At 36.1% G+C, this 13274-nt stretch overlaps 1 non-coding gene across 1 annotated transcript; it reads right to left on the reverse strand.

Annotated features, from left to right (window-relative positions):
• Positions 1–1004: 1004 nt before the first annotated feature.
• LOC115030196 lies at positions 1005–1136 on the reverse strand. The gene has a single exon (XR_003835814.1). It is a non-coding gene; the product is annotated as a small nucleolar RNA SNORA17 (small nucleolar RNA).
• Positions 1137–13274: the final 12138 nt, after the last annotated feature.

Below are 13274 nucleotides of genomic sequence, written 5' to 3' on the forward strand. Positions count from 1 at the left end.
CCTTTGGTAGTAATAGATCTCTGCTGCTGCAACATCATAGAACTAGTCATGGCCTCCATAGCAGCACAGTCCGGGACACCACCATGGTCTGTAGCCTCCCATAAGCCTGAAACAGGCTAAGCCAGAACCTGACATTGCTGCCACTAAGAAGATTATCTAAGGTGTAGCTTTCCTCCCTAGATCACTCTATTGTTCTGCCACTGTTCCTCTTCAAGATATTGCTACCTGCTGAGAGGCCCCAGAGCTATTCTGGATGTTACTCCCTATTCTGCAGTCATCACCTGCAGGTAGTTCTAGGCTCCAAGGATGAATTGGTGGAATGGACTTTCTCCCCTTTTCTTTATAAGGAGTGTTCCCCGACATTAAAATTTGAACCTTGAGCAGACTAGTATGTCTTGGTTCCATTGTTTCTCAACCCGCCTAGGCTCCCTCTTTTCTTCCAGATTCCAAGATGCCTTCCGCTGGCCGGCCCACAACAATGGTCCCTGGTGGCATCCCTGGTTACTCACATTCAGGCTATTACTATCTTGGAGACTCCAGTGCTGCCTTGCTTCATTGTACCCTCATCCTTCTGTTTCCCTTTCTCTTTCATTTCTCTACCACTTACTTGCATCTTTTAGTTATGCCTAGGTCTCTGAATGTCTGGAGTTGCCTCATGCAGGAGTCATCTCAGGAGTGCTATACTCCAATCATGCATTATAGCACTGGGCAAGGGTCATCTTGAAAATGCTCTGCCCTTCACCCCGGGCCTGCATGACAATGGACTGGTGATCATCTCAGGCTAGCTGCCTGTCTAGGCCCCATTGTGCTGGTCTGGTGGTCATCTGGGGCTCACTCCTGGCCCAGCCTGTTGGACTGGCCTTTTGAAAGGGTTGTCTGTATCAGGCTTCAGAACCTGCACGGCACAGGACTGGTGGTCATATCACCTTAACTCCTTGACTAGGCCCCTGGAGCTCGATTGGTGGTCATTTCACCTTCTTTTTTAAAGTTTTTATTTTTTAAGGAATGTTGGGTTACTAATAATTCAGATGTTCATAAGTCAGAACATTGAACTTAGACATTGCCTTTCTCCTCTCAGCCATCTACTCATGCACATGTGAAGTGACAGCCACATCTGCAGTGCCTGTACATGTACGGAAGAAAGGTTTGGTTTGGTTTGGTTTGGTTTGGTTTGCTTGTTTTGTTTTGTTTTGTTTCAGTTTGTTTGTTGTTTGGTTTGCTTTGTTTGTTTTGAGAATGAAATGTTTTTCCTCTTAAGAGTGAACTTTTAAGCAAGTTCTTTGCATTCACTACATATGTCAAAAGATTGGGTATGGTTAGTACATAGTTTAGTATCTTCAAAAAGGCCAATTAGATCGGCCTTACTTGACTCCTGCAAGGCAACGATAGCTGGCCTCTGGAAGAACAGATCTGTTTTAAAATCCTGAGCAGTTTCTTACAGCAGATGCTGGAAGGGGAGCTTGAGAATCAGTAGACTTCTGATAGCATCTGATTTCACAGTTTCTAGGCCTGTAATGATGAGGTTTCTTCACTGCTCCAGTAGAGGATGCACTCTTGCTAGCTTGTTGTTTCCTGTATACTTTACCACCAGTGGATTTGCAGGCAGTCTGTTTTGTAAGCGTCATGCTATGGTCTTATATCCCTGGAGTTAGAGAGCTTGGTGGACAGTGGAAGCTCTGAACACAAGTTAAAGATGGCTGATTCTGAGGCTATCCCTTAAAATATATGTATTTTTTTAATCATGAGTTTAAATTGAACACACACATACACACACATATATATGTATATATATATATATATATACATATATATGTATATATATATATATATATATATATATATAGAGAGAGAGAGAGAGAGGGGGTATATAGGGTACAACTAATATTGTTTATTTTCTAATGCATTGTCTTAGAGTATGTACTTTTAACCAGAATTGGAATGGTAATTTAGAAATACAATATTGAAGAACAAACATCATGGATCTGTTCAAGTAATGTACTTTATTGTTTAAAATAGTAAAATCACACTTGTTGCTTAGTCTGCATCAATTCCCGTACTCTACCATAGATAGGAGAATAAACAATGTACATTTCATTAAAAAAAAACATGATACATACAATAAGATTGTATAATATACAGTACTGGAAAACAAATCGCTGTGGATCCATCCCACATACAGTTGCCAAATCCGGATTCTATTGAGGATGCCAGGAAGTGCTTGCTGACAGGAGCTTGATATAGCTGTCTCCTGAAAGGCTCTGCCAGAGCCTGACAAATACAGAGGTGGATGCTCGAAGCCAACCATTGGACTCAGAGCAGGGTACCAGATGGAGGAGTTGGANAAGGGACTGAAGGAGCTGAGGGGATTTGCAGTCCCATGGGAGGAGCAAACAGTGTCAACTGCCAGACACCCCAGAGGTCCCAAGGACTGGACCATCAACCAAATAGTACACATGAAGGGACCCATGGCTCCGGCCGCATACGTGGCAAAAGATGGCCTTTTTGGACAGCAGTTCGAGGAATGTCCCTTGAGCCTGAGGGATTTCAATGACCCAGTGTAGGGGAATGCCAGGGCTGGAAGGGAGGAGTGGTGGATGGGTAGAAGAGCACCCTCATAGAGCCAGGGGAAGGGGGGATGGGATAAGGAGTTTCTTGGGAGAGGGTGGAAACCGGGAAAGGGAATAACATTTGAAATGTAAGTAAAGAAAAATATTCGAGCTGGAGAATATTTTTGGAGAATATTTCACTGGCTTAGCAGTGAAGAGCACTGACTGCTCTTCCGAAGGTCCTGACTTCAAATCCCAGCATCCACATGGTGGCTCATAACCATCCATTTATATAATAAATAAATAAATCTTAAAAAAAAAAGGAAAAAGAAAAGGAAATTACTCAGGATTTTTTTAAAAAGAAAATATCCAAAAAAATCAAAATCAGATATACAAATCAAAAAGAAAAAGAAAACAAATATCATCAGAGATATGAATAATAGAATATTTAAATAGCCATTAGTACAAGGCTGTATACAAGGGTAAAATGAATATAGGCATAATATGTTGCAAGTATTCAGAACAGGGAGCCAGTTCAGAATTGGAGTAATTAGATGAGGCTCACCAACCCAGGCAGGCCTTGAAGATTCTGGTAGGAAAAAAAAATGTTAGAAGGAACATTCTCTAAATTCCTTAAAGGCAATGTGAACACAAATGCCTCCTTCTAAAACATGCCTGACTAACCAGATTGAACTTTCCACAATCTCTCCTTCATTTTGAATTCCAAAAATTGCTGCTTCCTGCTTCCTTTATGCCCTGCAGCCAGTAACAGGAGATGGGGAATGAGGAACTCCAAAGATACTGAAAAGCCTCTGGGAACATTTTGTTAAGAAGGAAAAAACATGGCCACCCTGAGGCTTCACATTGGTAATCATTACTAAGTACAAATTTTCAGCCCTTCCTTTGCACATCTCTTTTAATCTATGAGGAGGCAAACTTCCAAAGCTAAGTTTCTAATAAAGCCCTTTTGTAGTGGGCCACACAAAACAAAAGTGCCATTCAATAGCTTAACATTTGCTTTTGTTTGCAGCTCACAGAACAGCTGCTTTCTGGCTTGATAATAAATTTCAAGAGGTGTCTTCTCCTTTTTACAATCCATCAGAGTTTCTGGGAAAACATTGGAGTAAATCATGCAGGCAAGAGCCTGGAGTTATGTATAGTGTGACATTCATTTCCTACATTACACTTAATAGGGACAACATGCTCAAAAGAGCCACATAATTAGTTTCCTTCATTTCTGAGACTCTTGTCAATGGAAAACAAGTCAAATTTTACAGTAGTAAAGGCCAAGGCAACTTTCAGATTTAGTTACTGCCATCCTTAGAAACAAATAAGCAATGGCTTAGGTAAAGAACTGACATATGATTTGTAACTCAGGGTCATTAACTTTTAAATTAATAGTTCAGAGGGTTTGGGTTCCAAAATATCAGTAGGATAAATCTTTAGGCCATAAGCAAATTAAGAGCATGTTATAAAACTAAGAATTATGAAAATCTCCTAAAGATTCGTGTTAACCACTGAAATTCTGTATAAAATAGCAAGGATGTCTCTGAGTTAGAATAGCAAGGTCTTAAAAAATGTGTGAATTCCCAGCTTTTTCATATAAACTATTATCAGTATAAGTCCTTAAATCAATGTGTGGTAAGTAAACGCTTTTTGTGTCAAATAATTTACGTGACTGAGCAGAAGTTTGACAAAAGCACCAAAAGATAGAACTAATTATAAATCTGTCCTCTCTTTTTAAAATTTACTCATTGGTTCATTTATTTGAAAGCACATACAGACAAATATATGGTTCTCCTTGCTTCAAATATAGATTACATACCACGAAGAAACGTCAAATTTACTCGAGACAAAATATAAGCAACTACATTGAAGAAAAGAGATGCTAAAAATAAAGTATAATTTGAGTGTAATGGCATATGCTTGAGATCCTAGCATTTGGGAGGCAGAAACAGAGGGATCAGTTCAAGGTCACCCTCTAATACAAAGTGAGTTTGAGGCCAGCTTAAGTAACATAATACCCTGTCTCAAAATAAACAACCAACCAACAGTTGTTGTTTATTAACTGTTAACTGTTTAATAATACAAAGGAAAAGAAGACGAAAATTTAAATTCATGAATCCCTGTGTTATATGTGCATGTATTTCTTCCCCAAAACAAACCATACATGTATGCTTATATATATATATTTTTTTTCTTTTGATGAGACATGAGAGGATCATAAAGGACAAATGACTTGTTCAAGTCCACGGAGCTAAAAACTGATGAAGTTGCATTGTAACCAAAACATTTTATTCCAAAGTTTACACTTATTGCCGTGTGTACCACATCAGGTGTGGAATAATTCTTTATAGTTGCTGAAGTGCTCACTGAATGAAACAGAGTTAAGCATCCCACTGGAAGTGTATAGTCATATCTGTGTTTTGCAGCATTGTAGTATAAAGATAGTCTATTTGTGCACAGTCTAATGTTGATGTTATGCTAAGGTGCAGTAAGAAAGCACCAAAAACTTCAATGGACATTTAGATATATTTTTATCTTATATTCAACAAATGTATGAATATTGATATATGAATATATGTTTGATATTAAGGTGTTTGAGAAACATCCAAATCGACAGGAAGAGAAGCCAGCTGTACCTGGGTGTCTGAGGTCATCTGGAATGTTAAAGTTGGAAGTATTATTTTGAGGAATTTTAGCATAATTGAAACCTAAAGTGTGACTATGGCTGCCTCCAGAGAGAATATAGAATAAAGGGGCCTGGGAAATGATGTTTAAGGAATCCCAAGCTCTTCATTACTTTGGACCAGGCTGTAAAACTACCTGCTTTTTAAAAGCAGCAATGCTATAGAGAGGAGATCAGAGAGGACTTCATTAACACTTTAATCAGACATTGGTCCCAAGCTTTGAAGTATGAGTGTTATTTCCCTCACTTGCAGTATGGTCAATTCAGCCTTGCAGAGAAAAGAAACACAGAGGCATAAAATCAAATGCTACATAAGGAGAATACAACATAAATCTTTTATCACATTAATGGAAAAGCTAGTATGAGACCTGGTGTGGTGGCACATCCCTATGACCTCAGTACCAGCAAGACTAGGCTAAAAAGTTCCTGTTTGAAGTCAAGGGAGCCTGAGTATTTTAAACAAACAAACAAACAAAAAAAGACAAAATAAGCAACAAGAGTGGGGGGAATAAAACAGGGCTGGAAATAAAGAAGCAAAATCAAACCAAACAAGGTTCAGTGTTTTAATGGTGGTGGCCAGTGACTGGTCTACTAAGCATGGGTCTCTATGTAGATTTTATCTCTATCATGTGTACAAATAGTGACAGAAAAGGCCACAACAATAACTGGACTAGTAGTGAGAAATAATACTCTGTACCAAATTTGGCACTTTTCAACTCTTAAAAAATTAAAGACCATATGCACATTAGAAAAGGAATTCTGATCTCCCATGAGATTAGACAATGGAAAAATAGTTGTGCTTATAGGTCTGTGTTCACATACCTCTCAAATGATCTTTTAAGATTATCTGAAGTTATTGATTTTTGGACAAAGTAAAATATTTCAAAAATGATATTTGGCATTTGAAAACTTACTCAAGTCATGAAGCCTGGAGGTTCCAAAGCCTCAACTCTGAAAAGTTGGAACTTTGACTATATTCTCTAAGCATGATTTTACTGAAAGTCAGTTTTTTTTCCATTCCAATGTAAAGATTCCACAGAATAAAGAAGAAAGAGGGTGAGATGTTAATGGATCAATGAAAAAAATGACCCCAGTGATCTTTTCCATTAGAAGATGTTTGATGGGATAAACTACCATGACTAAAAGCAACTTAAAGAAGACTGTTCATTTTGCTTTCAGTTCCAGAAAGCTGGAGCGCATAATGTCAAGGGCAGCATGGCATCCCAGCAGAAAGCTGGCTGCTTACTTTTCCATCCATCCAGGAAGCACAGAAAGAGGGCAGGAAGAAGAATCAGGCTATAAATTTCCGAAGTCTGTTCTCAGGCAAGTCTGCCCCTTGTAAAGGTTCCATAACCTCATCAAACCACACCATTAATTGGGAACTATGTGTTCAAATGCATGTACATATGGGAGATAGTTCTTATTCAAAACATCACAAATGGTATACAGATAATTCAACTCCAGATGATACTGAGATCATAACAGAAATGTTCTTTATTACCCTTTTCTGGGATTTCTTTCTAAATTTACCAAAAATAGTAGGTAGAAATAGATATGATTATATTCATTCTCTAGAGAAAAAAAAGGGCTTTCAATTGCCTGGATTTCTCACCTTTTCTAGAAAATATGAAGATGGTCATATTTGGTCAATGTTGTCAAGAACAGGAAAGTAGAAAAAATAAACCTTAGGAGAAATATAGGTGGAACCTTGAGATTGAGATAAATAGGCTGAATGATCTTTCAGAATAAGGATAAAGTTTAGAAATAAATGGATATTATCGATATAAACAGAAGATAAACACAGAAAAACAGCCTATAGAAACAGGGAGAAACAGTAGCTCTAATGTGATCGAAAAAGTTAAATTGCTTTTACAAACCAATGTACTGAAATTAAGTATCAGATTTTAAGTTCAGATGTAGGAATGAAAATACCTACTACTAAAATATACATTAACTGAGACTTTATACCTACTGTATTTATGTCTTCATTATAAAAACCAATGTCAGAGATATTAAATACATTTTTGAGACAGGATCACTCAAAGTAGCATATGTTAACTTTGAACTCATTTATGTAGTACACAATTGCTTCAAACCTGAAATTCTTCCTCCTATGCCTCTTGCCTGCTGGAATTACAGATAGGGACTACTATATGTAACTTATTCAACTTATTTTTTCAATATATACAGGATCTTCATTTTAAACTAGAGGAACCAAAAAGGAATAAAAATCAGTATTTAACTCCCTTCTCTTTAAGAAGTATCCCTTATTGATATTATGTATATTTGTTTATTCTTTCATAAACAGAGTCATACAAATTACTTTGCACTTAATGTTATTTTCAATAACTTTATATAAATTAAATACATCATGAAGTCACCCTGGAAGACTAGGGAGATGGTTCAGTAGTCAAAAGCTCTTGTCATCAAGTATTAAACCTAAGTTTAATCCCCATAACATGCATAGCAGAAGGAAAAAAACACCCACTACAAGTTGCCCTCTATCTTCCAGAAACACACTTTGGTGTACAAATACAAAGACAGATATGCATGCATGAAAATATACACACCAAGAAAATATATGTGAAAAATTAAAATAAACTTTGAATGACCAGTATTGTTTTATCATAGATTAAATTATTTAATAGTTTCCTTACTGGTAAACTTAGATGGACTCTTGGTTCTGTAATTAATTTTGTGATGGATAGCAATCCACAAATCTTTGTGCTCATTGTACTCAGCATCTTTGGAGACATTTGCAGAATTAAAGCCTTAAATCTGTTTCAAGATGACAGGTTGAATAAACAATGAAATCTCACTCTTCCAAACAGTACAGATACTGTAAATAGTATTCACAAGCATGTCACTACCTTCCCAAATAGGGCAGTTCTTGAAAACCGAGATGAAATGCCAAGGCTCATGAGATGTGAGCAAATGTTGATTTCCTGTACATTTTACAAGAAAGTATGGATTCGTTTTAGAGTTAGTTTAGCCAAAAAGACTAGAGATAAAGCAGCTACTTCCCAAATAGTAGAAGACAAATAAGGACCACATACCTAATTTATCCACAGAAGAATGTCAGAGTTGGGGTGGGAAGACTTGTCATAATTAGTATAAAATAATGAAAGTTGTGCATTAAAAAATATAGTTGGTTGGTGTTTTTAAATATAAAACCATTTGCAACTTGTAAAAACCATGTGTAAAACTAATGAGAAAAAGATGTTGAAAATGAAGGGATTAGAAAGTGTATCCAGTAAAATATTAATGAAAATGAAGATGAGGGGGTAATACTAATTGCACATAAAGTAGAATTTGAGATAAATGGGCTAAAAAGCTAATACATTTATAAACACTGATTCCTTCAAGTAATAGAAAGCTAGGTATTTCATGTTACAGTTTAGAAAATGCTAGAACATTAAACTCGTTTTATGAGCCTATAAACTCATTGTCCTTTTAGAGAACTACCACCAGGAAACAGAATTCTCTTTGTCTCTGACAACTACTACATCTGAATAAATACAACTGGAAGCAATCATAGGACAGGATGTTTCCATTTCATTGCAGTTGGAGGCAGATAATTCTTTGTTATGAAGGACTGCTTAATGCCTTATAGTGTGTTTTTATAGTATCCCTGGCCTTGGCTCACTCCACCCAAGCCAAAAGTTATGCTGCACACCATGTGCTTTCTCCATACACTGTTATAACAATCAAAATTATTCCTGAGCCTTCCTAAATATTTCCTGCAATGATAAATCATTTCCAATTCAAAACTACTGCTATTCAGAATGACTAAGTTGGCTGGAAAGACTATATTAAATCAAAGATGACCTGTCTCTAAATTTATACTTATATGAGCTTACATTTCCTTATGTTAATTTCAAACAAACAAACAAGGAAAAAAACAAACAAAAACAAACAAACAAAAAACAAAAAACAAAAAAAACTTACACTCAGCCACTAGGCCCAATGTCTCCATTTGGGGACAGAAATTATTTACTATCATGTGTTTATTTTTAAATATTAGATTATTTACCATTAAAATATCATTTGAGTTTTTTTTTAACTCTGATGAGCTGCAGAGAACTGATATTAAAAGTAAGCTTCCTATCAAAGACTTCCATTTTTTATTAAACTCTTATGTGACCAGTTTTGCTATTGAATACAATATTACATTTTATGACATATCCGTCTTGTTTCTTTTCTACTAAGCGTATTGTTGGGGTTTTATTTTGTTCTAGTGATAAACAGAATGGTGCCTTTAGAGTTCTAATAAATAATTACTGAATTTAAAATTCCTCTACAGTTTATGTTTTAGAAACTTAATCTCTAAATCTATCTGTTAATGATATTTTCAGAAGGGATCTTTAAGAATCCTTTAAATTTACATGAGGTCGTGGTGGGTGGGGTCATTCAGTTTCAGTAGTCAACAAACTATATCCCTTAACTCAAATCTCACCTGTTATCTGTTCTTCTGAAAATCTATTTTTAAACATTATGTCTCATTTGTTGCTTGTTTTTCGTGGATATTCTTGTACTATTACAATATTGATGAGTAATTGGAACAGATGGATACCATATAGCCCTCAAAGTATAAGCTATTTACATGATGGTCCTTTACAGATAATATATACTGGACTCTGGTCTACATTAATGAATCTAAATTATTTCACATTTTTCAGTCAAACCTTGGAGATCACTTATATTGACAATCTTCAGAACAATCAACTTTTTTATCTATAATGCCTTAATCAATTTGTTGGCACTATAACAAAATACTTGAGACTAGGTAGTTTCTGAAAATTAGAAGTTAATTTGGTTCACATATATGGAGGCTAGAATTCTAGGAGAATGGTGCTGACATCTATCAGGTAGCCACTGAGAAGATACTAACATGGCAAAAGGCCTTACAGGTTAATGACCCCACCCAAGATGATCTCATGTAAATTTAAAGGCTTCTTAAAGATCCCTTCTGAAAATACCATTAACAGATAGATTTAGAGACTAAGTTTCCAAAACATAAATTGTAGAGGAATTTTAATGCAGCAATGTGGCTGCTCTGATCACATCCAAAGACCTTCTAGGTCTGTGTGATCTAGCTGGAATGCAGATATGCCTTTAGTACATACCTTTAATCCCATACAATGAAGGCAAATTTAGTTTGTAGAAAGAAACAGCCATGTTTAAAAACGATGTATAATTGAGAGGCAGACAAGTGATGAATCAGGAAAGATTTGACAGAGTAGGACCTGCCCAACTCTCAGGAGAACAAAGAAAGAGAAGCAACATAAAAGGGAGCAGTGTAAACAGAGGGGGAATGAGGCAGTTTTACTGTGACAGTAGTACAGAGATTGTTTCTGAAGTGAGAACAAACTCAACACAAGTGAATACAGAACAATCCAGAGAAAGAGAAGGAATCAGAAGATTAGAACAGATTCCTAGAGTTAGTTTGAGGCCATGAAGGGCAATTCAGTGAGATGTAGAAAGAAGAGTGTTTGAATAAATCAGCTTGGAGAGGAGGTTGAGCTAGAAAAGCTGAATTCAACTAGGCAGCCAGAGCTCAGAGAGCACTGGAAAGGGTGAACTTATTCAATAGTAAGTCTCACAGGCTAAAAACAGTCTAGGCCTAGGTAAGATTGTCTGAAGGCTAGAAGCTTCCAGGACTAGGCCTAGGTTAGAAGATTGAGGCAGTAAGTAAGCATTGGAGATGAATAAAATTGCTTTCACAGTGAACTTTAGGAATTATTCCTCTGGTTTTTGGATTTAGGTAGTTGGATAGTTATGTGGTCTGAATAGTTTCGTTCTCAGTAATTCATATGTTCATAACTACTAACCAAAGTCATAGCATTAGGAAGTGAAACTTTGGAGATGACTAACTCAGAGTCCTAATGAATTGAATGAGAATGTTTATAAAAACATGCAAAATCCTGTGTCATTCCCTTCTACAACAAAGTTTACACATTTATGTTGAGAGAAGGACCTTACCAGACAAAAAAATTTTCTAGTGTGTGGCTCTTGCATTTCTCGGCTTTCAGAACAATGAAAACTAAATGTATTTTACTTATAAGATATACAGTCTATGGTATTTTATTATAGCCAGCCACAAAGGTTCAAATGAACAGTTACATGACTATTACTGAACTGCCAAAAAACCTTATCTGGTGTTAACAAAAATGCATGTGGTATTTATTTTACAGTGTATATATTTAGTATAATACTGACTTTAGCTTTTAAATAATTTTGTTTATCATATTAAGAACTATATTTTAATCGATACCTTTATTTTCTTGCAATAAGATATAGGCTGTGATACAGAAGACATCAATCCAGGAGGTAATTAGCTCACCCATAGCAATTACCCACAGTTTATAGAGTACCATAAAGTAGCTTTTTCTTTTTCTGGATTAGCTATTATCCCTTATTTATTTATTTATTTATTTATTTATCTGTGTATTTATTGACTGACTGACTGATTCATTCATTCATTTCTGCAGAAGAGGTTGTGTAAATACTTATAAAGTTTCAACAGATTCTTAGAATTAGCTTATAAGCTGGGCAATAAACTCAGACCTACACCCTGATGCCTGTTTCCAGAGTTGAATTTCCTGGGATTCTTCACTGAGTCTGTCACCTCTCACCTACCCCTATGTCCTTTCCTTGGTCCTGTTTTCACACTGAAAGAGATTCTTTTGCTCAAGGGTGTTGACCTTTCAGATGGATTCAGGAATGTTCCTGGTATACAAAAGCCTACCTTTAGGCTTTCTACTAGATGACAAGCCTTCTGTATACCTGCCAAAGTTCTTTTATTTAGGACAATGTCACCAGCATTGCCATTTTGAGGAGCCACTTTGGACCTAACATTTTCAGAAAATGGAAGATAAAAGCTGAAAATGAATAGGTTAGTAAGGGACAAATTTCTCACAAACGTTTCTAATGGTCACAATCTTGGCAGATTAGAAATTCACATATACCATTCTAAATGCAAAATTAGTTCACATTTAATTACATAAACTGTATCATCTCTTCTTTTATTTTGGTGTTCACTAAACTGATAAAACTATTCACCTATGTAAGTAATTGTATTAGTTGTAATTCTATTGGCTGTGAAAAAACAAACAAACCAAAAGACAATCCTTGACAGTTTGAGGGAGAAAGATTTTGTTTTGACTTCAAGGTGCATAGTCCATCAAGGTGGGAAAGGTATGAGACTAAGAATGTGAGGTAGTGCCTCACATTGGTTCCTCAGGAAAGAAGCAAAGAATCAACAAGTAGTGGATCCAAGTAATAAAACCCCAAGTCTCACCTCCAATGACCTACTGGCTCCACTGAAGCTCTACATCATAAAGATTCCACATTCTACAAAACAATGTTTAACATGCTGGGAACAAAATGTTGAACACAGAAGCCTATGGGTGACATTTAACATTTAAGCCACAGAATTCTGTCCCTGATCTCCACAGTTAGCTGACCATTTCATAATGTAAACTACATTCATTTCAATTTCAAAAGTCTCTATATTTTTTAGACAATTCAACATTGTTCAAAAGTGCAAACTATAAGTCATTCCTAAGACTTAAGGGAATCTCTTAAGTGAGAGGCAATATAAAATTATGTATTTTATATTGTTATGTATTTCCAATATAAATTGGCACATAGTAAACATTCCCATTTCATAAGAGAGAAATTGGGTAATATCAAGGAATGATAAGAACAAAATAAAATCAAAATTCAACAAGACAAATACCAAATCCTGCCATACCATCCCTAGATATATAGAGATAGATATATAATATAGATAGATAGATAGATAGATAGATAGATAGATAGATAGATAGATAGATAGATAGTGTCATAGTCAGGGTTTCTATTCCTGCACAAACATGATGACCAAGAAGCAAGTTGGGGAGGAAAGGGTTTATTTGGCTTACACTTCCATGCTGCTGTTCATCACCAAAGGAAGTCAGTACTGGAACTCAAGCAGGTCAGGAAGCAGGAGCTGAGCAGAGGCTACGGAGGGATGTTCTTTACTGGCTTGATTCCCC

Source organism: Mus caroli, chromosome X (assembly GCF_900094665.2).
Source record: "Mus caroli chromosome X, CAROLI_EIJ_v1.1, whole genome shotgun sequence".
NCBI classification, from domain to species: domain Eukaryota; kingdom Metazoa; phylum Chordata; class Mammalia; order Rodentia; family Muridae; genus Mus; species Mus caroli.